Consider the following 23,392-nt stretch of genomic DNA (forward strand, 5'->3'; position numbering starts at 1 on the left):
TTAGCTACAGGGAGCGCTAAATGCCACGCTCTTAACCTAATGCACCACACTAATTGCATGTCCTGTACCTTAATAGGTATTTATTGGAGCTACCCTAACCATGGAGGAGACTGATTTCCTTAAAGGAACAGTTCAGATTTCCTTAAAGGAACAGTTCAGTGTTAGGGATGTAGCGAACGTCGGAAAAAAAGTTCGCGAACATATTCGCGAACTTGCGCAAAAATGCGAGCGGTTCGCGAACGGTTCGCGAACCCCATAGACTTCAATGGGAAGGCGAACTTTAACATCTAGAAAAGACATTTCTGGCCAGAAAAATGATTTTAAAGTTGTTTAAAGGGTGCAACGACCTGGACAGTGGCATGCCAGAGGGGGATCAAGGGCAAAAATGTATCTGAAAAATCTGCCTGTGTGTGCTTGGAAGAGATAGTGTAGGGGGAGAGCTGTTAGTGATTTCAGGGACAGATGATAGTAAGTTTGCTGGCTAGTAATCTGCTTGATACTGCTCTGTATTGGAGGGACAGAAGTCTGCAGGGATTTGAGGGACATTTTAGCTTAGGTAGCTTTGCTGGCTAGTAATCTACTGTTCTCTTTAAACAACTGCCATACGTTGACCTTGTAGGCATTGTTTGCCCAGTTTTTTTGGACGCAGCCACTGAAGCACAGTTGCCAGAAAAAATATGCCATATAAATGCTGAAAATAGTAATTTTTCGCCATACGTTGACCTTGTAGACATTGTTTGCCCAGTTTTTTTGGTTGCAGCCACTGAAGCACAGTTGCCAGAAAAAATATGCCATATAAATGCTGAAAATAGTCATTTTTCGCCATACGTTGACCTTGTAGACATTGTTTGCCCAGTTTTTTTGGTTGCAGCCACTGAAGCACAGTTGCCAGAAAAAATATGCCATATAAATGCTGAAAATAGTCATTTTTTGCCATACGTTGACCTTGTAGGCATTGTTTGCCCAGTTTTTTTGGTCGCAGCCACTGAAGCACAGTTGCCAGAAAAAATATGCCATATAAATGCTGAAAATAGTCATTTTTTGCCATATACGTTGAGTCAACGTATGGCAAAAAATGACTATTTTCAGCATTTATATGGCATATTTTTTCTGGCCTCTGTGCTTCAGTGGCTGCGGCCAAAAAAACTGGGCAAACAATGCCTACAAGGTCAACGTATACACTACTACAGCGGTGGATACGGATTACGTAAAATATATGAATGCTGCTTGAAAAAAAGTAACTCAAGTGGTTTTTCTAGAGACGATAATATTATCAATATTTAGACAAAATGTGAACAAGCTCACACAGCTAGATGGCGGGTTGAAGAAAACACTGTGCAAATAATGCCTACAAGGTCAACGTATACACTACTACAGCGGTGGATACGGATTACGTAAAATATATTATGGCTGCTTGAAAAAAGTCACTCCGGTGTTTTTTCTGGAGACGGTAATATTATGGATATTTAGACAGAATGTGAACAAGGTCACACAGCTAGATGGCGGGTTGAAGAAAACAGTGTGCAAATAATGCCTACAGGGCAAATAATGCCTAAAAGGTCAACTTATACACTACTACAGCGGTAGTAAAATAAAAAAAAGTAAAATAAAAAAAAATGAATATTAAAAAAAAAAATTAAAGTTGGTGCTGCTGAACTACTAGGAGCAGCAGATTAGCACACCAGTCCCACTCCCCAACACTGCTAGACTAATAGCACTGGGCTCTTATAGTAGTAGTAGTAGTAGTAGTAAAACAACAAAAAAATAAATAAAAGCAGTCCTTACAAGGACTACTGTTATTGCAGCAGTCAGCAGATGAGATCAGAAGCAGGACAGCTGCCCACTGCAGCTACATACAGAGCACTGCAGTAGAAGGTAGATTACTAGCCAGCAAAGCTACCTAAGCTTAAATGTCCCTCAAACCCCTGCAGACTTCTGTCCCTCCAATAACAGAGCAGTATCAAAACGATTACTAGCCAGCAAACTTTCAACTGTCCCTGAAATCACTAACAGGCAGCAGCTCTCTCCCTACACTATCTCTTCAGCACACACAGGCAGAGTGAAAAAACGCTGCAGGGCTTCGGTTTTTATAGGGAAGGGGAGTGGTCCAGGGGAGAGCTTCCTGATTGGCTGCCATGTACCTGCTGGTCTGGGGTGAGAGGGCAAAAAAAAGCGCCAACAATGGCGAACCCAAAATGGCGAACGTCGCGCGACGTTCGCGAACTTCCGGCGAGCGCGAACACCCGATGTTCGCGCGAACAAGTTCGCCGGCGAACAGTTCGCGACATCTCTATTCAGTGTAACTGAAGCAAATCATTGCGGAAGTCACAGGGGGTAAGAGCACATTTCTACTCACTGGAAAGAGGCAAAAGTTGAACGCACCTAACAGATTTTCCAATAGGAGACACTGGAACTCACAAGGCAGACCCTATTGCTCCTTTCACTCTGCATTCCAGTCAAATCAAACCGACCAGAGCAAAAAACATACGAGACCAATCTGACACCAACAGGCCAAGAACAACAAAACGACAAACATAATAGTTAGTATAGGTATGGGTATATAGAATTTAATTAAAAGTAGGGAGGGGTGTGTGTATGGATGCTAGGTTTTCATTTGCAGGGGTTGAACCTGATGGACTTTGTCTTTTTTCAACCAAATTTAACTATGTAACTATGTAAAGGACCTGCCTGTGTATGGCCACCCTAAGGCGTTCACAGCAGAAGGGTCTGTGACTAAAGCTGGCCACAGACGCAAAGATCTGATCGTACGATCAGACTTTCCCATCTCCCTACCTGCCACTAACCATTCAGATCAAAGTCTTACCATTCCGACCAAATAAAGTAGTTAAAGAACAGATCAGCCGATGTTCTGCCCCTGACGGCAATCGCACAATAGACAAAACTATGACTGAAAATCATACGATTGGCAATACACGCAGAGATATTATCGGCAGCCAACAGAAATTTTCTAACCTGTCGGATCGACCAATCTCCGTCGCACAAAAAATGTCGGGACTCTCCACACACGGTCCTATCGTACAATTTTCAGTGGGAGACCGTCACTAGCTTTGTCTATCATAAGATTGCTGTCAGGGGCAGAACATCGGCTCATCTGTTCTTTAACTACTTAATAGATCTTTGTGCCTATGGCCAGCTTAAGTAGCTGTTCAGGAAGAGAAGTGCTATGCATAACAACTGAATGGTTGTGACTTCACATTAGAGCAGGAAGCAATAATAAATACTATATGTTGATAAGTAACTAAAAAAACATGCAGAAATATAAAAATATAGAAAATATATGACCGTAAAAAACTCATAAGGCTTTAGTAGAATTCATTGATATAGTATCAAATTAGTACTGACCACAGCATACTGTATGCATACCTGTCTTACTCATATGCTTTTCATAAGCTTTTCTCTTACATACATTTGGGGGGGGCAAAGCACCTCATATACACATAAATATTATACTTGTAACAAAGTTCCACACAAAATAAACATAATGTTTTACCTTGATGCATGGTGTTTAACTATAGTACTTACACAGAATAATATTAGATATATTAAATTTAATAATTGAAAAATATTTTTTACCTGAATCTGAAATTCATCTTCACTTCATTAAGGTTCTGAAGCTGGGAAAATATTTTTAGTGTTAAAACTTTAAATAAATATAGAGAAAAAATGTAGAAATGCTACTTATTAGGCTAAAGTAGCATAAGGCTAATGGCATAAACCAATAGAATGCATGGCAATTAAAGGGGTGGTTCACCTTCAAACTAGTTGTTTTCAGAGAGATCACCAGAAATAATGACTTTTTCCAATTACTTTCTATTTTCTATGTGTCACTGTTTTTCTAATACTGAAGTTTAAGGTGTAATTTTTCACGTTCTAAAGCAGCTCTGGGAGGGGGGGTCGCCGACCCTACAAACTGTTCTAAATTGATACATTTAGTTAGATAGATTTCTTATCTTTGTCCCTGCTGAGCAAAATCCCTGGATTTCATTTCTGGTAGTTGTTATACTTGATATAATAGTTGCTAATACTCCAGAGATACTGCTTTCAACTAAATGTTGTAAAATTGTAACAGTTCAGAGTCTGCATCTGAATTACTGAGCTGCCAGACTCAAACACCAGTGACAGGGACATTCAATTTTAAACTTAGATTTTGGAAAAACTGTAAAAAATAAATAAAGGAAAGTAATTAAATAAAGTCTTTAATTCTCAGGAACAATCCGAAAACAACTGAACTGAAAAAAGTGTTTGGAAGGTGAACAACCGCTTTAATATTATTATCAGTTTGTATCATAGTTGTCATAGTTAAAAAAAAACATTTGTTCATCCTTTTGTGCTAGCAAAATCTACCTAGGTAACTGTTAGCTAATCATTTGTGTATTGCATACAAGGGGCATGGCCAAAACCTTTGGTACTATGTGCTTGTGTTCAGGGGGAGCCCCTGATGAATAACTTGTATGTGGCTCAATAATTTCTGATGGTGGCCCTGAGTATCCTGAGATTATAGTGATTTATTTATAAAGCATAACAATTTACCAGATCACTTTTAGTAAAAGAGAAATGAGGAGAGCACTCAGTAAGCATGAAAATGCTGTGGTTACTTGTTTAAGTAACCACCAGTACACACAGTGTACCTTGAACCAGTGCATCTTGAACCAAGTGGGCAGTGCATTTGGTTCAGTACTTTTGAATTTGCATGTTGCAGGGCTGCAGTGCTCATTCAAATTAAACTACAATCAGTGAAGCTGTGTTTTCTAGACATGTTGCTGAATTTTCAAGTGATCTGGTTAGCCTAATTTAAAGACTTTGCCATAGTTTTCAACCAACAGGTTCTTTAAATAGTGTATATTTTGTATTACTGTAAAAAATTTTTAGCTAATGGGTATGTATATTTTTTGACAGTGGGGAAATTAACATTTTGTTGGTATTCAAATACACTCATACCTGATTAATAGTAGTATTAACTTGGCTGGGTTTTGTTGGAAGTTGAAATGTCTAAAAAAAAAAAAAACAGTTATTTTATTAAGGGGCTATTTTCTGGTGGTTCAGAGAAGAAATCTAATTCAATCTGCACCAAATATTACATTTTCACATATCTATATTTTTTTTACATTTTTCAAGTTTCAAAAATAAAAAGTTTTGGAGCGAAAAAACATGATCAAATCCATTCAAAGTAATAAGCATCTGCAGAGAAATATCATTACTTACACATTACTTAAGCAGAAAATATGGTGCTCATTTATAAACACTGGTTAAATTTGCAACCACTCAGTGATTAGCTTTTCTCAGCCAGCCTCAGATAGAAAAATAAATGCACGTCTGATTTGTCATCATTGGCTACTGCCCAGTTGCCAATTTGCCAAGTGTTCATAAATGACCCTAAGCAGTTCCTGATTTTATACTGCACTAATGTTTGCTTACTAACTCCAACTTCCCTCAACACTAGCTTGTTTTAATTTTTATCAGTCTTGGACTGACCCACAATTAGACTTTTAATATGGAGTTTTAAAATGGACCATTTAGTCACAGATAGGAAGAGAGGAGAAGGTGTCACCTGCCAATCAAGCTTACTGTTAGACAATATCTGTTGATCAGCCAGAAAAGAAGTCTGCACCTCTGCTCTTTAGTTTGTGCTGTTTATTGTAACGAATAGAACAATTTAAAGATAAATATACGTGTGTATGTGTATGACAGATACAGTGCAGGCCAGACATGTATGCCTAAATTCATTTTGATTTGTTTTGCTGGCAGACCCTATACACGAGATAACAGTTAGCCAATAAGTTCTTATAAGTGAATTGTAAAAGTTTTGTGTGTGTGTGTGTGTGTGTGTGTGAAATTTTTTTTTGCAACGTTTAGGCTGAAGACGGCTCAAGTGAGGAACCGAAATGTTGAAAAAAAATGTTTTCACTTTTTTTTAAGACCTGACTGGTGCAGTCTTTTCATTGTGGCACACACACACATATTATTTATATATATTTCTCTAGTCGGCCCTCCTGTCAGTGCAGACGTATGAGTTATGTCCAGGTTCACCTCTGGAGACAGGACAGAAGAATTGGTTTCTTGGCCCCTCCCTCAGGATATATAGGCTGGCTCCACCTCTATTCCCCAGTTCTTTGTCCTGCCTTGGAGGTTAAGGACAGAAATTCTTCTTCTAGTTTTATTTATTTATTTATTTGTTTATATTTTTTTTACAACATTTGATATGGGGGCATGCTGATCCATTCAAGCTGATCCCTCCTGGCTGGCATTTTGCAGTTAGTGGACAGCCTTATACACACATTATGGAGGCATGCAGAGCTGTCTCTCATTGTGTTAGGATTCTTCCTCCTTACTGGCAATTAGCAGTAAGTGGAGTAGATCAGACTAATTATTACTCCTCAGGGGCTAGGTATGCAGTGCTACCACAGAGCCCAGTGAGGATTGTCTCTGGTACATACGGGGTTAATCCCCATGGGCAGCATGGAGAGCTACTTTTAGTCTCCTATGGACCCATAACTGTGAGTCCATTCACAGTATCCAGAGCCTTTATTACTAAAGTGCTGTGTCCCTAGGTAAGCAGAATCACACTTTCCAATACAGCGCAAGGCGCTATGTCTGGTAAGCGCGCTCTGCGCAACCAGAATCCACCATCTTCCTTTTGGGTGACCGCTTTGTTTTGGCATGAAAGACGTTACACGACGTCATTACGTCATAGCGCAGCGTCATTTCTAGTTGCGCATCACAACAGGAGCAGTCAGCACACGGAGCTCTCATGGCCAGCGTGCAAGGCGTTTACACACAGCCTTTATTACGCCAAAACTGTGCAACTATACAATTGCTACCTTTACTATGGAAAGAGCAGATTCGCTCAGGGACTTAAGAGTCGACATGCAGGCTGCAAACTCTGTAAAGAAATTAACTACGAAGCCAGCAAAAGTGGTTAAATGCAGAAAATACTGCACTGATTGTAAGCCTCTTGAGCCACCAACCCTATCTCCACAGGATATTAATCTTGACACTAACTCAGCCATACTGGAGCTACAGGGGAATGAGGAGTCCATTTCTAATGATCCAATAAATATGCAACCAGTTTCTCATGTAACACCACAACTCCCTCCTCAGGTAGGAGACTTCTTAGAGTGGATAAAGACAGCGTTCCTACCACACCACAAAGAGCCACCAAACGTAAGGCTCAATACCCTCCACCTGACATGTCTGACAGTGAGGAAGGCCCTCATCTAATGTTGATGCCATTTCCTTTCATGATTCAATGTTACCAGAATCAGGGGAGGTGACTTCTGACTCAATCAGTGATTCAGATTCAGAGCAACCTACTTTTGCCAAACCAGATATTTCCAGGAAGCTCCTTAGAGAGATGGAGATATTAGAGATAAAAGATGAAGCCACGGCTGTCTCAAAAGCCGATAGGGTCCTAGGTGTACACCAAAATAAATCCCTGTCATTCCCCATATTCAAGTCAATCACCCAAACTATTGACACTGAATGGTCACAACCAGACCGGCGATTTACCTTAAATAAAATATTTTATGATACTTATCCAGTTCCAGAGGTACAGCGCAAAGTTTAGGATAAACCACCAAAGATTGATTCAGCTATGTCTAGTCTTTCTTAACAAACTACCTTGCCAACCGAAGAAGCGGCCTTTAGAGAGCCTATGGACAGGAAATCAGAGCCTTCCCTAAAAAGAGCTTACACTCAAACAGCAGCTATTCTCAGACCGGCAGCGGCAGCAGCAGGCCTGGCCCGCACAGCTAAACAATGGGCACAAGCGATAGCTGACAATCCACCGGCTTCAGCTCAGGATTTAGACAGGCACATCAGTAGACTAGATAATACCCTGTCCTTCCTAGCAGATTCAGCCCTTGAAATTGTCCGCCTGGCGGCAAAGTCTTCAGCCAATTCGGTGATGGCTCGAAGGGCCCTGTGGCTTCGCCAGTGGTCAGGGGACACAGCCTCTAAAAACAAGATGCTTGGATTATGCTATACAGGAGAGTCTTTGTTTGGACCAAATCTAAAACAAATTATCACTGAAGTTACGGGTGGAAAGAGCACCTTCCTTCCAACAGGAAAAAAAGGGCATCTAGACCAATGGAGCCCTAATGCCAACAGATCTACTGGCAGACGCACATGGTCCCAACCGCAATTTTCGTTCCTTTCATTGCCCTAACTTTCGTACCAGTAACACAAGACAGGGGGCGAGACCCAATAAACAACAGTGGCAGCAACAGGGTAGACACAGAAGCCTACCACCCCTAAAGCCACTTCAGCCTGACTGCCTCCAACAATTACCCAAAGTAGGAGGGTGCCTGTCCATCTTCCTATCCTGCTGGGAAACATATGTTCTGGATAGTTGGGTACTCCAGATTATCAAAGAGGGCTACAGAATACACTTCACAAAATTACCACCAAGACGGTTCGTTCCGTCAGTAGTTCCCCCGCACAGACTACTTGCCTTAAATCAAGCAATCGAATCTCTACAACAGTCAGGGGTTATCATACCAGTACCAAACAACCAAAGACTCCAAGGGTTCTACTCCAACCTCTTTCTAGTCACAAAAAAAGAAGGATCATTCATACCATTGTTGAACCTCACATTTTTGAACCAGTTCATTCACAGCCAAAAGTTCAAGATGGAGTCGATTTCACCCAACACCTTTATTAAGTTTTACCAGTTACATGTTTTTGCTTCTACACCGGTCTTTGGCCGTAAAGTTTTACAAGCTGCAGTAGCGGAGAGGCATGTTTAATTCAATTGTGGGGTAAAATCAGGTCTTGCAGTACCAACCCAAATTATTAGGGGACAGCTTTTGAACGTCCCATACGTCTGCACTGACACGAGGGCCGACTAGAGAAAAAGGGACTTATACTCCTGATAAATTCTTTTCTCGTAGGCCCGAACTGTCAGTGCAGTAAGTCCCACCCAAGTCCCTGATTTTAGTATGGGTGTCAGGACTCTCTACTCTGTCTCTCTCTATAATTCCTACTTTTGTCTCTTGACCTTCCTTCATATCATGCTGTCTCTTCATCACCTCACCGAGCTTTACAACAGAACTGGGGAATAGAGGTGGAGCCAGCCTATATATCCTGACGGAGGGGCCAAGAGACCAATTCTTCGGTTCTGCCTCCAGAGGTGAACCTGGACATAACCCATATGTCTGTACTGACAGTTCGAGCCTACTAGAAAATAATTTATCGTAAGTATAAATCCCTTTTTATATATATATATATATATATATATATATATATATATATATATATATATATATATATATATATATATATTTATTTTTTTTTCCCTATGGGAAATACAAATTAATGTTTTGTGTTCACATATTGTAACGTAAACATACCTTTTCAGTAGCAGAATTGATGTGTCCTTGTTTTGTTGAATGATGTGACCCTAGAGGCTAAAAAAAAAGTTAAATATATATAGCAAAAGGACCCACAGTTCATGTACAAGGCGTCCTAATGTGGACCCAAACATTAATCAATTAAAAGTTTAATTCACTGTACATAGGGATATATATATATATATATATATATATATATATATATATATATATATATATATATATATATATATATATATATATGTTTAAAGGGGTTGTTCAACTTTGAGATAACTTTTAGAATAATGTGGAGAGTGATATTCTGAGTAATTTGCAATTGATTTTCTTTTTTTATTATTTGTGGTTTTTGAGTTTATTATTTGTGGTTTTTGAGTTTTATTCAGCAGCTCTTCAGTTTGCAATTTAAGCAGTCTGGTAACTACGGTCCAAATTACCCTAGCAACCATGCAATGATTTAAGCAAGAGACTGGAATATAAATAGGAGAGGCCTGAGTAGAAAGAGGAATAATAAAAAGTAGCTATAACAATACATGTAGCCTTACAGAGCATTTGTTTAGTAGGGGTCATCAATGCCCATTTGAAAGCTGGAAAGAGTCAGAAAAAGAAGGCAAATAACTATAAAACTATAAAAAAAAAATAATGAAGACCAATTGAAAAGTTGCTTAGAGTTGGCCACTCTATGACATACTAAAAGTTACCTGAAAGGTGAACCACCCCTTTAAGTAAAAACTAGGCAAGATATGGATTTAAAGGAGAATTCAACCTGTGGGGAAAAAAACTTTTTTCCCACAGGTTGAATTCTCCTTTAATGTTCCTGCCTCCCTCTCCCACTGCATGTTGGGCAATGTAGTTTTTGTTTAACAATTTGCCTGCTACCAAGGTTAATGTAAAACTATAATACCCAATATTTTGCTTAAATTGCAAACCAAAGAGTTGCTGAATAAAAAGCTAAATAACAAATAATAAAAAATGAAATCCAATTGCTGCATATTACTGACAGTGTACCAAAGATCTGTCTGGTTTCTGAAAAGATACATTGCTTAGCCTATATCTGTGATTTTCTATTAATATGCAAGAGATGATATTAAAAATAGCAACATACGTAACATGTTTTAGCAATGTTAGGCTTATATGCTATGTTTTTGATAAAATGTACAATTGCTGTAATGTCTTTTCTGCTTGACAAAAAATAAAGATTTAAAAACAAAAAAGAAATCGCAATTGCAAAGTGTCTCAGAATATCACGCTGAACAACCCATTTGAGACTTAAAAACGCATCACAGCAAGAGAAAAACAAAGCAAGCAAAATAATATAAATGCAGTGCTATTATCTCTATAGACCTCTCTATTGCCCTTTTGCACCCTTGAACCACTTCATCAGCTGACTGGATGTATGTGCGTTGAATTTCAGCACCAAAATGCAAGAGTTTGTATTTTGACACCTTTAAAAAAAATAAAAAAGGAGGAAAAAAAAGCAATAAATGCCCTACTCCCTAACCCTTACTGAATTTATAGTGCGAACCCTGCATGTGGGGGGAGCAAGGGGTGGTGTATGTCCTCTCACCTCTGTATTTAGCTATATTTTTTGATAAGTTTAGATGCTTCATGTTTTGCCCTCAGAGTCCTGGTATGACTGGAATTGGATTGGCTAGAGGTTAATGTTTGACCCATTCTGCAGCCAATCAAATGCCTGCATGGCAGTACCAGGGCTTGAACCAGCAGCATCAAGGGAGATCGATTTTAGGGAGCGGGAAAGTGCAGGAATTCCTGTCTATGAAGTTTTTCTGCAGCTGACACTGGAGGTAATTAGCATCACCTTCCACCCAAACTTTAAAGGGGAAGGAAACCTAGTCGGCGCAAACCCCCCACCCCCCCTCCCATTTGTTGCCCACCCTCCCTCCTCCCCCCTGGCCTACCCGTCCCGCTGGGCAAATGCCCCTAACTTGTTACTTACCCTTCTGCGCAGGTAAGGGTAAGTAACAAGTTAGGGGCATTTGCCCAGCGGGATGGGTAGGCCAGGGGGGAGGAGGGAGGGTGGGCAACAAACGGGAGGGGGGCTGTGGGGTGTGTGCCGACTAGGTTTCCTTCCCCTTTAAGTTCTATAAGAACTGCAGTAAAGAATTGTCTTAAGCAAACAAATACTTTAGATAGTCCCTCAGTGCTGAAAACTTTGCAGCATCTCTCTAACAGCATTAACCCTTTGCCTTGCTGTAACCAGATGTACACTTTGTGGATTAAACTTTGGTTCTTAAGTATTACAGTATTATTATTATTCTGTTATTTGTGTTCTGGGTATTATACATTAAATTTGTAATGATTTTATTCTCTTATGTAGTGTGTTACTTATTATAGATAAACATAGAATGAGCATTGAATTTATCCTATATTTTCTGGGGAGTCGGGGCATAATACATGAAACTGGCATGGAATTGATATTACCCAATGTTCAGGGGGGCATTGTAAATGAAAGTGACTGGTATCAGTACCCACTGTGCTGGGGTATCATTACTCTATCACTGTATTTAATAAGTGTCCACTGCCTTTCACTATATTCTTTGGATGAAATAGCAGGCTGGTTTCAAAGGTTGAACTTGATGGGTAAATGTATTTATTCAACCTAAATTACTGTGTTAGTATGTCAGTGAGCAATAAAGCACCTAAACATATTTTCTGGCAAGAATACAGTAATTTCAGTGTTGGAATATTGAAAGGTATTCCTGAAAAATACACTTCTGACTGAACTTTTGTACTGAAGTTGGTGGGAATTGTAGATATAGTTACAGGTTATCATACTGGTGCAAATCTTAAATTTAATATATTGCCTTGTATACGGCCAACTTTAGCCTCTCCAAACAAAAAAATCAAATTCCATCTATGCATTCCGGCACCAAAATCTCCCACCTGTGCCTGCACCCACATTAACCCAGTGGTTAAGGCTGTGGGCATGGAAGGAATCTGGCACGAGTTTAGGTCTGATTCTTGTTCAGCAGGTTTCCTGCAGACTGAGAATCAGCTGTCTGTGGCATCTGTCTAATTGTGGTCTCACATAGGTACCTAACCTACTAATCTGCTGTCAGAGTCTTGACACATGACTAAAGAATATGGTATATTCAAGGTGCCCCATATCAGTGAGATACTGCTGGCACAGCAATCTAGTACAACAAGGACCAAATGAACAGAGTTAGTTCTAGGAGCATACACATTGATGCTACTCTCCCTACTGAATGTAACAATTTCGTGTTTCATTTTCCCTTTCAATGCTAAGGGTCAGAAAGGGGACAACAATTATTCTACGAGTCACTTTATTAACCGTTACACAGAATACTGTGTAAAATAACTTTCAAGGTTAACTGTAGGTTAAACCTAAAATGCATCTGCCTCTTTCATCTGCACAGTGTGTCTGAATAGAGCATGACCATTTATTGAAGGATAAATGCTGTTTGTGATCCAAGATAGTAAACTAAACTACTAATCTGCTATGAGTGAGGACACATGGCTGAGAAATAAGATATAGACAAGGTATATACCAGTCAGATATTGCTGGCACAGTAATCTGGCACAATGAGCACCTAATGGTGAGTGATCAGGTTCTAGGCACATGCACATTACTACCCCTCCCCCACTTGAAAATGTTTCTATTTCACATTCACTCCATTTCTCAGGGTCAGAAAGGGGACAGCAGCCTTTCAGTAGAATAGTACTAAGTATTAAAGGGGTTTTTCACCTTTGATATAACTTTTAGTATGATGTAGAGAGTGATATTCTGAGACAATTTTAGACAATTTTGCAATTGGTTTTCATTTTTTATTATTTGTGGTTTTTGACTTATTTAGTTGTCAGTAGATCTCCAGTTTGCAGTTTCAGCAAACTGGTTGCTAGGGTCCAAATTACCCTAGCAACCATGTACTGATTTGAATAAGAGACTGGAATACGAATAGGAGAGGGCCTGAATAGAAATATGAGTAATACAATGTAGCAATAACAATTAATGTATAGCCTTACAGAGCATTTGCTTTTAAAAGGGGTCAGCGATGCCAATTTTAAAGCTGCAAAGAGTCAGAATAAAAAGGCAAATAACTATAAAAAATAAATAATCAAAACCAAATTAAAAGTTGCTTAGAATTGGCCATTTTATGACATACTAAAAGTTAACTTAAAGTTGAACCACCCCTTTAACATGTACGCTAACGGTTCACAATACCTATTGGTTAAATCTAAAATGCATCTGCTATAATTACGCCTTAAATAACTGTAGTTGTAGTTAGAGTGTAATACATTATGAATAAAGGTTGCTTTGGAATCAGCACACAAGAGAAAGAAACTTGAAATTTTACTGCAAAAGTTGTGAATGCTCATTTGTGTGTGTATGTATATATATATATATATATATATATATATATATATATATATATAAAATTTGTGCAAAATGCTGTTGCACTCTATTATTAGAATCAACGTTTCGACCCTCAATGGGGTCTTTATAAAGACCCCATTGAGGGTCGAAACGTCGATTCTAATAAAGTTTTTTTTACTGCAAAAGTCCCTAGAGTGCAACAGCATTTTTCACAAATTCTATATAATATTACTGTTAGTACCAGGGCACTATCTCTCTTAAAGTGTGTGCAGTAGCCTTACAGACTTTAATCAGGTCAGGTTGTGGGTCTCATATACAGCAAGTTTTACTCCTTTAAAACCTTTTTTCCTCTTTTGACTGATTAGGCATTGGGTATAAAGAAGTAAAATTTAGCTGATGAAAATTTAGTAGATGAAAATTAACCAAACATTTCAATAGACCACCACTTGATAAATATTGTAATGATTGTTTGATAAATATGACTTTAAATCCCTGCAAAAATGTGTATAGTTATAAATGTCTGGGTTAAAAAGGAACTTTTGTGCAAATAATCTTTTTTATAAGCTTCATATCATGGAAGTAAAAAAAATCTAAAATGATGTACTGTTTCTGAAATATTAAAGTAACTTTTCAGTATGCCCCATTTAGCAATCTCTCTTCATGCAGGCGTTTGGGACAGATTTTAATTAACAGTTCTAATACATCTTATAATTGTTTTATTTTGCCTAGAAACTGTATTATAGGTAAATAACATAACCAACACCAGCACAAACAAAAACTAGCACAATACCACACTCCAGTATAAATCCTATAGAGAGATCTAGTTATTTTGAAAGAGTGAGATCCAATTCATCTTCTAGGCAAACGGCATAAAACCAAGCCACCCACCCACACACCCACACACACACACACCCACACACACACACACACACACACACACACACACACACACACACACACACACACACACACACACACACACACACACACACACACACACACACACACACATTATTAGACCTGACTGTAAAATCAAAATCTATCTGATTTCGCAAGAGAGAATGACCAGGAGGACAATAAGAATAACTTCATTTCACAAACATAATTTTAATTGATTATATGTATAAGGTTTCTAATTTCAATAAGATAAAGCACATATACAGTTTTCATTTTTGCAATTGTTTTCCATTAAGCTAAAAATGCTGTTTAAATGAAGAGACAAGAAAAAAGCTCAATTAAAACTTGGTAGCTAGTTAAAAAGATAAAAAAGAAAAAACAAGGACTGACAAAGAAACAGAGAGACAGAAAATAGATGGGCAAAGTGATAGGCAAAAGCTAGCAGTGACTTTCAATCAATCTCTATTGTACGTATATGCCAATGAAAAAATCACAGACTGGAGTTCTAACAATAATTTACTAAAACTGAAACTGCAATGTTTGATAAGCTCAATTAAAATATCTTGAAAATAAATTCTCCACTGGATAGATATATAGATGATAGATAGACAGATAGATGATAGATGCAGAAAACTAATAGAAAAATCACACAGACTTAAGCATTAAAGGGGTGCTTCTTCACCTTTGAGATACATTTTAGTATGATGTAGAGTGTTATTCTGAGACAATTTGTAATTGGTTTTTATTTTTTATTATTTGTGTTTTTTGCGTTATTTAACTTTTTATTCAGCAGCTCTGCAATTTGCATTTTAAGCAATTTGGTTGCTAGGGTGCAAATTCCCCTAGCAACTATGCACTAGTTTGAATAATAGACTGTAATATGAATAGGAAAGAAGCTGAATAGAAAGATCAGGAATATAAAGTAGCAATATCAGTATATTTGTAGCCTTACAGAGCAGACAGCCAGCCAGCCAAAGATTTTATATATATATATATATATATAGGGATCCCTGTGGGGGATCGAAATGTTGAGTCTAAAAGATCATGGCACCCGGGCAAAAGCCTAAACGGTGTGCACCTTGGATTTGGGAATATATATATAGAGAGAGAGAGAGATGCAGAGAATAATCACACAAACTTAAGCTCAAGCATTAACAACCCGCCTATAAAAGAATCTGCAGTGCTTTTAGAGCTAATATAAAATAAGAATTGGAATTGTACTGTTTGAGTTAAGGTTAAATGGGGAGACAAGAATCAAAAAACAAATTTAAATTCTGCATCTGCTATTGAACAATAACTCAAATAAAAGCTGGAATATGCAAATGTAATGATGACAGTAATATTTCCAAATTATAAAACACAAGCTAAACAAGTCTGAAAAAGCAAGTTGTGCAAAGTTTAAGCTGTACACCTTATAGCACTAGAGAGATGAATAAAATCACTGTCAGACTTACCCCAGTGTTGGAGCTTGTAGAGGACAAATTCTCAACTATTTTTGAAAGGTTCAAAATGCTGTCAGCTAATAGCTTCACATTAATACCCCTAGGATCCATTCTGGAGAGCATGTGCTAGAAAAATGGCAGCCTCAGGGGAGGGGAAACATGGCAAGAAGCTGCAGGATCAGAAAAAAAAGTGAAACCTAATATTATTGGCCAAATAACTGTTGCTATTTGAAAGGTGAACGAATAGATAAATGGACTTCAGTTAAAGAGTGCTTGTTATTGGTTAAGAAGTATGCTTGCATCTCATTGGTTCACTAATTTGACTGACAGAAATTCACAAAATAGTTATCTGGATCTAAAAAATATCTGTTTTGTCTGTTTTATCTGTTTTGTCTAACTTAACTATTTTGTAATGTTAAACTGGTAAATCAGAGACATTATTTTTAACATCATTCATTCTGTAAAGTGCCTTTACACTTCACTAGTTCTGTTTTATGGATTTTATAACTTTCAAAGACACAGACACATGGATTTGACTTTTTAGAACTAATTCTCTATTTCTCCTGCATGGCAAAGCAAAAATCACATAGATTTCTATTCTCTGATAAAAATTAACTTCTATGACTGGAACGGCATTGTTTTCTTAGAGTTAGGATGCAGCTTAATGCAGCTAGAAACTAGCTCAATTAAAAGATTTCAAAAAGATTTCAAAAAGATTTCAAAAAGATTTCAAAAATAAACTCTCCAGATGAAAGACATATATAGAGAGAGAGAGCAAGTGAGAGAGAGAGATTATAAATGATAGATAGCTGATGATCTTGGGGAAAAAAAACTGCACCATTTGATAGAGAGAAGATATAGTTAATACATAGAGAAATAGAGAGAAAATAGAGATACATAGACAGAGATAAACATATAGACAAGATATAGACAAGGAAAAAACAAAGCAAAAAAACACAGACATAAATGTTCTACAGGTTAAAGTAGACAAGTAGAAAGCAAAAATCACAAATACTGAAGCTGTGACAAACATCAACAGAATAAGGAGCTCTAAACAAGCTTTCACAGTGGTGGCAAAAAAAAGCTACCTCAGTAAAAAACATTCTGCTGTTTTTCTACAGGCCATTGCTCCTGAAGAAACTGCACCAGACAAAGAAATACACAGATATATAATGAAGTAGGGGGGAATAGATAATAATAAATAGATAGATGATGGCAAAGCAAAAACACTAAAGATGTAACAAACATTAACAGCTTAAAAAAACTTAAACTCTCACAACCTCGATGACTGCAAGTGCATTGTTTGAGCTAAAGGGGAAGTTCACCTTTAATTGAAATTTTAGTATGTTATAGAATGGCTTATTCTAAGGCAACAGTTGCTCTTCATTGTTTATTTTTTATGGTTTTTAAATTATTTGCCTTCTGCTGCTTACAGCTTCAAACAGGGGTCACCGACCCTACCTAAAACAGAAATGTCCTGTAAGGCTACAAACTTGTTATTGCTACTTTTTATTACTCATGTATTTTGGCCCTCACTTATTCATATTCCTGTCTCTAATTCAAATTAATGCATGGTTGCTATGGTAATTTGTACCCTAGCAACCATATTGCTGAAATTGCAAACTGGAGAGTTGTTGAATAAAGCACTAAATAACTAAAAATAAAAAAAACTACAAATAATAAAAAATGAAAACCAATTGCAAATTGTCTCAGAATATGACTCTCTACTTAATGTAAAACTTGATTTATAGGTGAACAACCCCTTTAAAGGACAAGTAAAGCATGTTTCACTATGAGGTTGCTATATTAGATGAAAAATAGATGATAGATAATAGATGAGTGAGAGAGGATTGCTATATTAGATGATAGATGATAGATAATAGATGAGAGAAAGAGAGAGAATTGCTATATTAAATGATAGATAGAAGAGAGTGAGAGACAGATAGAGGGAGATGATAGATGTATTAGATGCTAGAGATATAGTATTGTTATATACTATACTATACAATGAACTGTAATTTATTTTGATCTTGTGTATTGATAGATTTTTTTTTTTATGAATTAAGACAGGGGTCCCCAAGCACCGGGCCGTGGCCCAGAAGCCGCACAGACCAGTGCGCAAAAACGAGGCACGCCCCAAATTGGACGTCGGCATGCCAAAATTGGACACCGGCGCGTACAAGCTTGCTGCCGACCCCTGCCAGTCCCATCCCCGCTCCCCCCCCCGGTCCTTGCAAAAGACAAAAAACTCCGGTCCCCGGTCCAAAAAAGGTTAGGGACCCCTGCATTAAGAGGTAAAAAAATAGCGTGTTTTTATCCTTTTTAAGCAGACTGGCCAGTCAATTATGGATTGTATGCTTATTATTAATTGAAGTAAAAAAAAAATAGAAGCTAAATAAGTCTGACAAGCAAGTTGTGCAAATTTTAAGATGTACACCTTACAGCAAGATACCCATATGTTGGTATATACCACTAGAGAGATGAATAAAATCACTGTCAGACTTACCCCAGTGTTGGAGCTTGCAGAGGACAAATTCTCAACTATTTTTGAAAGGTTCAAAATGCTGTCAGCTAATAGCTTCACATTAATACCCCTAGGATCCATTCTGGAGAGCATGTGCTAGAAAAATGGCAGCCTCAGGGGAGGGGAAACATGGCAAGAAGCTGCAGGATCAGAAAAAAAAGTGAAACCTAATATTATTGGCCAAATAACTGTTGCTATTTGAAATGTGAATTAATAGATAAATGGACTTCAGTTAAAGAGTGCTTGTTATTGGTTAAGAAGTATGCTTGCATCTCATTGGTTCACTAATTTGACTGACAGAAATGTTTCACAGAATAGATAATCTGAATCTGAAAATATCTGTTTTGTCTGTTTTATCTGTTTTGTCTAACTTAACTATTGTGTTGATATTGGTTTTGTTGAACTTGGTGTTAATTTTGTTGATATTATGGATTCTGTGATAGGGTATATTCCTTTCTGTAATAAGCATCTATTTTGTCACTTCAAACTGGTAAATTATAGTGAGATATCAATTGTGTGGATTCACATATGATAGCCGCTTACAACATTATATATTTTGTTCTAGTTTTTTTTACATAATTCATCTTGTAGGTACCTTTACACATCACTGGTTTTGTTACATGGATTTTATACATTTGAGAAACAAAATACAGTGTGAAAGACAAAATGCTTGTTTACAATACTTTGATATCCTATTTGTACAGAAATCAGATTTTGTTCTCATTTTTGACTAAACATAATGCTTTTGTACATTTTCTACCAATATATCTGACCACAGTTATATATGTATCCTGGTAAAATGTATTTTGTGCCTCAACTATATTGAAGTTATTTTTGCAGACAGAATATACTTTTTGTCTACAAAATGTACACTGGACAAATGGCACCCCATAGTGCTGCAGTCACAGTGTGGAGCAGCCCTTTGTACTTTATTCTAGGAACTATAAAAATATATAAATATAAAATATATCCTGTGCATCTCCCACTTTGATCTATAATTATTCACTTTAGATTGTGAAGAGATGCATGAAATTGACTGCAAAAATGACACTTTAAATATTGTTTCAGGCTGGGATGTTTTTTGTGTAGTATAAACATAATTTGAAAGCAAATAAACTTTAGTGCACAAGGAACTCTGATCAGAATTCTGAATTCGTCAGTGCTGCATTTTAATCCTACAGTTGTTTATCCTGCTAGTCGGCAGCCAGACAGCGATTAAGAGCCTTTTGGGCCTTTAGATAATTATTATGAATATTTCAGTGACATTAGAAAAACATAACCACTTTTGTTTATTAGTCACATAAAATAAACTTTATTTGTGTTTATAAAGTGTTTTGCCAGAAAGAGATACATTAAAAAGTATTTAATTTTCAAGAATGCCCTGGCTGCTTGACTCAGAATGTGTATTACTGATAAACACATAAAGTGACGATTTACAGTTGCTTACAGTCAACACACGCTAAATAAAAGATGGCTGATGGGAAAAGCTCTCTCTTTCCTGTCAAAGCAATGCCTCCTCTTTTCTCCAAACTCAGCGTTAGAGCTGATTTACTTGGGAATAGTAACCGAGTCGGCTTCCAGATGTCTCCTCTCTGCAATCTCTCCTTTATCCTGATGTATTTATATAGGATTCAGGCTTCAGTTTAAAGAACAGTTTGGCCCTATCAGTGGTCTCCACCCTACATGGAAGACAAATCAACAGTGAAAACCTCACTTGTAAAAGTACAACTTACTTGTAGTTTTATATTCTGAGCTGAAAATGGAACAAATGGAAAAACACGAGTGAGAATGTTTACTGTAATTTAGAGTGAATATGTTCTTGTGAATTATTCCTTAATGTCCTGCAAATGCTGTAACAGTAAGGGGCAGATGTATGAAGGGTCGAATATCGAGGGTTAATTAACCCTCGATATTCGACTAGGAACTAAAATCCTTTGACTTCGAATATCGAAGTCGAAGGATTTAGCGCAAATCCTACGATCGAACGATCAAAGGATTATTCCTTCGATCGAACGATTAAATCCTTCGAATCGAACGATTCGAAGGATTTTAATACAACGATCGAAGGAATATCCTTCGATCAAAAAAACTTAGGCAAGCCTATGGGGACCTTCCCCATAGGCTAACATTGACTTCGGTAGCTTTTAGCTGCCGAAGTAGGGGGTCGAAGTTTTTTTTAAAGAGACAGTACTTCGACTATCGAATGGTCGAATAGTCGAACGATTTTTAGTTCGAATCGTTCGATTCGTAGTCGTAGTCGAAGGTCGAAGTAGCCCATTCGATGGTCGAAGTAGCCCAAAAAACACTTTGAAATTCGAAGTTTTTTTACTTCGAATCCTTCACTCGAGCTTCATGAATCGGCCCCTAAGTAACATCGTCAGGGGGAAGGTCTTTGTTTTAGGGAGAATGCCCAAAGGTAACCAGTGCCTGCCTCTTCTTACTAATCATATATTAGTTGCCATGACTATGACATTTTATGGGACAGACACAGGACATGCTCTGGATCTTTCCGTAATTAGGATCTTCAAACTTTAAATCTACTAGAAAATCATGTAAAGGTTAAATAAACCCAATTGGCTGGTTTTGCTTCCAATAAGGATTAATTATATCTCATTTTGGAGCAAGTACAAGGTACTGTTTTGTTACTACAGAGAAAAAGGGAATCATTTTAAAAAATGTGGATTATTTAGATAAAATGGAGTCTGTAGGGAGACGGCCTTTCCGTAATTTCTGGATAACAGGTTTCCAGATTATGGATCCCATACCTGTAGTAATATTGACTGATAAAAACACACATTTTATAGCCAAACTGACACAGTTATACAAGCCTTTAACTTAAAATAAAATTTAAAAAACTATGGACGCTCCCCTGTCTGCCTCCTGCTGCTTTACTATAGGCCAAGGTGGGGCACAATCCAGCGGAGAAGCCTGGTGAATGTGACTCACGACATATGGCAATGGACTGGCTGCTGAGATGAGTGCCATGTGAAATGTGACAGAGTGATGGTGAAGACTAAACAGCCATCTGTGCTCATTGGCAAACCGCTCATTTGTTTCTCGCAAGAGCAAAAAACTACTAAATTGGATGCAAAATTGTGCACACCATACACAGGTATTTTTCTCCTATACATGCCGCTTAAGGTGGCCATCCACATGCCGAGAAAAGCTGCTGACAGACCGAGTCCAACGGGCTTCCTCGATTGATATCTCATTGAAAACAGTCCAGATGTCGATCGGGCAGGGTTAAAAATCCCATCGGATTGCGGCAGCATCTGTTGGTAGATGTGGTCCCACAATCCGACCGCCCATATTGGCAGCATTATGATCTGAACGTTGAGCCTTAGGGCCAACGATCGGATCAACCCGATATCGTTCACCTCAATGTGGGCATATCGGGGAGAGATCTGCTCATTGGTGAAATCACCAAACAAGCGGATCTTTACGTGTATGGCAACCTTTATCTTAATCTATGAGTAGCACCAATCCACTAGTTGAAGCTGCTCTGATGAATTGCAAATGCAATGCACAAAGTAAATGGACACAAGGGAGCCCTGGAAGTAATACTTGCCTTGAGGAGGTTGTTTGTCTATGGTTTCCTATCCCTTAGTGTGTTGTGTCTCCAAACATAATTAACTTATGCCTAGTTAATCATGTAGTAAAAAAAAATGTGAACATTGTAGAAGTTTAACAAATGAGCCATATACTGTGCTATCTGCACCTTGCAGGCAACATATGAGTGTCACAAAGAGTCTCTTCCGAGATAACTTGTGTGCCTTACTCCATCAACAGCAGTTTGTTACATTTGAGGCATTTACCATACTATATGTGCCAACATATTGCGTAATGCTGTAAAGTAAATGTGATTACATAGAACATATGGAGTTACATACATCACAATCAATACCGGTACAAAAGGAGAGGAAGGCCCTATGCATAGGCTTACACTCTGAAGGGAAGGGAGTAATACACAAGGTGTGGGAGTGGGCAAGGTGGAATTAAGTGGGTGAGAAATGTGGTATTGTATGTGGTGTTGCGTTTAGTAGTTAAGCAGAGTGAGGGTAGGCTTCTCGAAAGAAGTGCATTTTAAGAGATTTCTTGAAAGCAGAAAGGTTGGGAGAAAGTCGGACAGACCGTGGGAGAGAATTCCAGAGGAGGGGTGCAGCCCTTGCAAAGTCTTGAATGTGAGCATGTGAGGAGATTATGAGAGAAGAGTTGAGTAGCAGGTCAGTAGAGGAGAGTAGTAAGCGGTTGGTGAGTATATAGAGATGAGTTCAGAGATGTAGGGTGGGGCAGAGTTATGAAGTGCTTTGAATGTCGGGGTCATTAATTTGAATTTAATTCTGAGAGGTAGTGGAAGCCAGTGCAGGGATTGACAGAATGGCGTGGCAGAGGAGGAGCGGTTGCTGAGGTGTATGAGCCTCGCAGCAGTGTTCATTATGGGCTGGAGAGGTGAAAGTCTCTGGAGGGGAAGGCCAATTAAAAGAGAGTTACAGTAGTCTAGACGTGATATGACGAGAGAGTGAATAAGAATTTTGGCAGCATCTTGGGTGATGAATGATCGTATTTTGGATATGTTCCTTAGGTGGAAGTGACATGATTTAATAAGTGACTGGATATGAGGAGTGAATGAAAGAGCAGAATCTAGGATAACCCCAAGGCCTGGGGAGAGGGCGTGATAGTCGAATTGTTAGCTATGATGGATACTTCCGGGATGTTACTGGTGTATGAGCAGTATGCCAAGTTTGAAGTGGTTTGGGTCTAGCACATTTAGTTTTTGTTGGAGCAAGCTCATTAAGAGCAGAAGGGT

This window comes from Xenopus laevis, chromosome 2L, assembly GCF_017654675.1.
Source record: "Xenopus laevis strain J_2021 chromosome 2L, Xenopus_laevis_v10.1, whole genome shotgun sequence".
NCBI lineage: Eukaryota > Metazoa > Chordata > Amphibia > Anura > Pipidae > Xenopus > Xenopus laevis.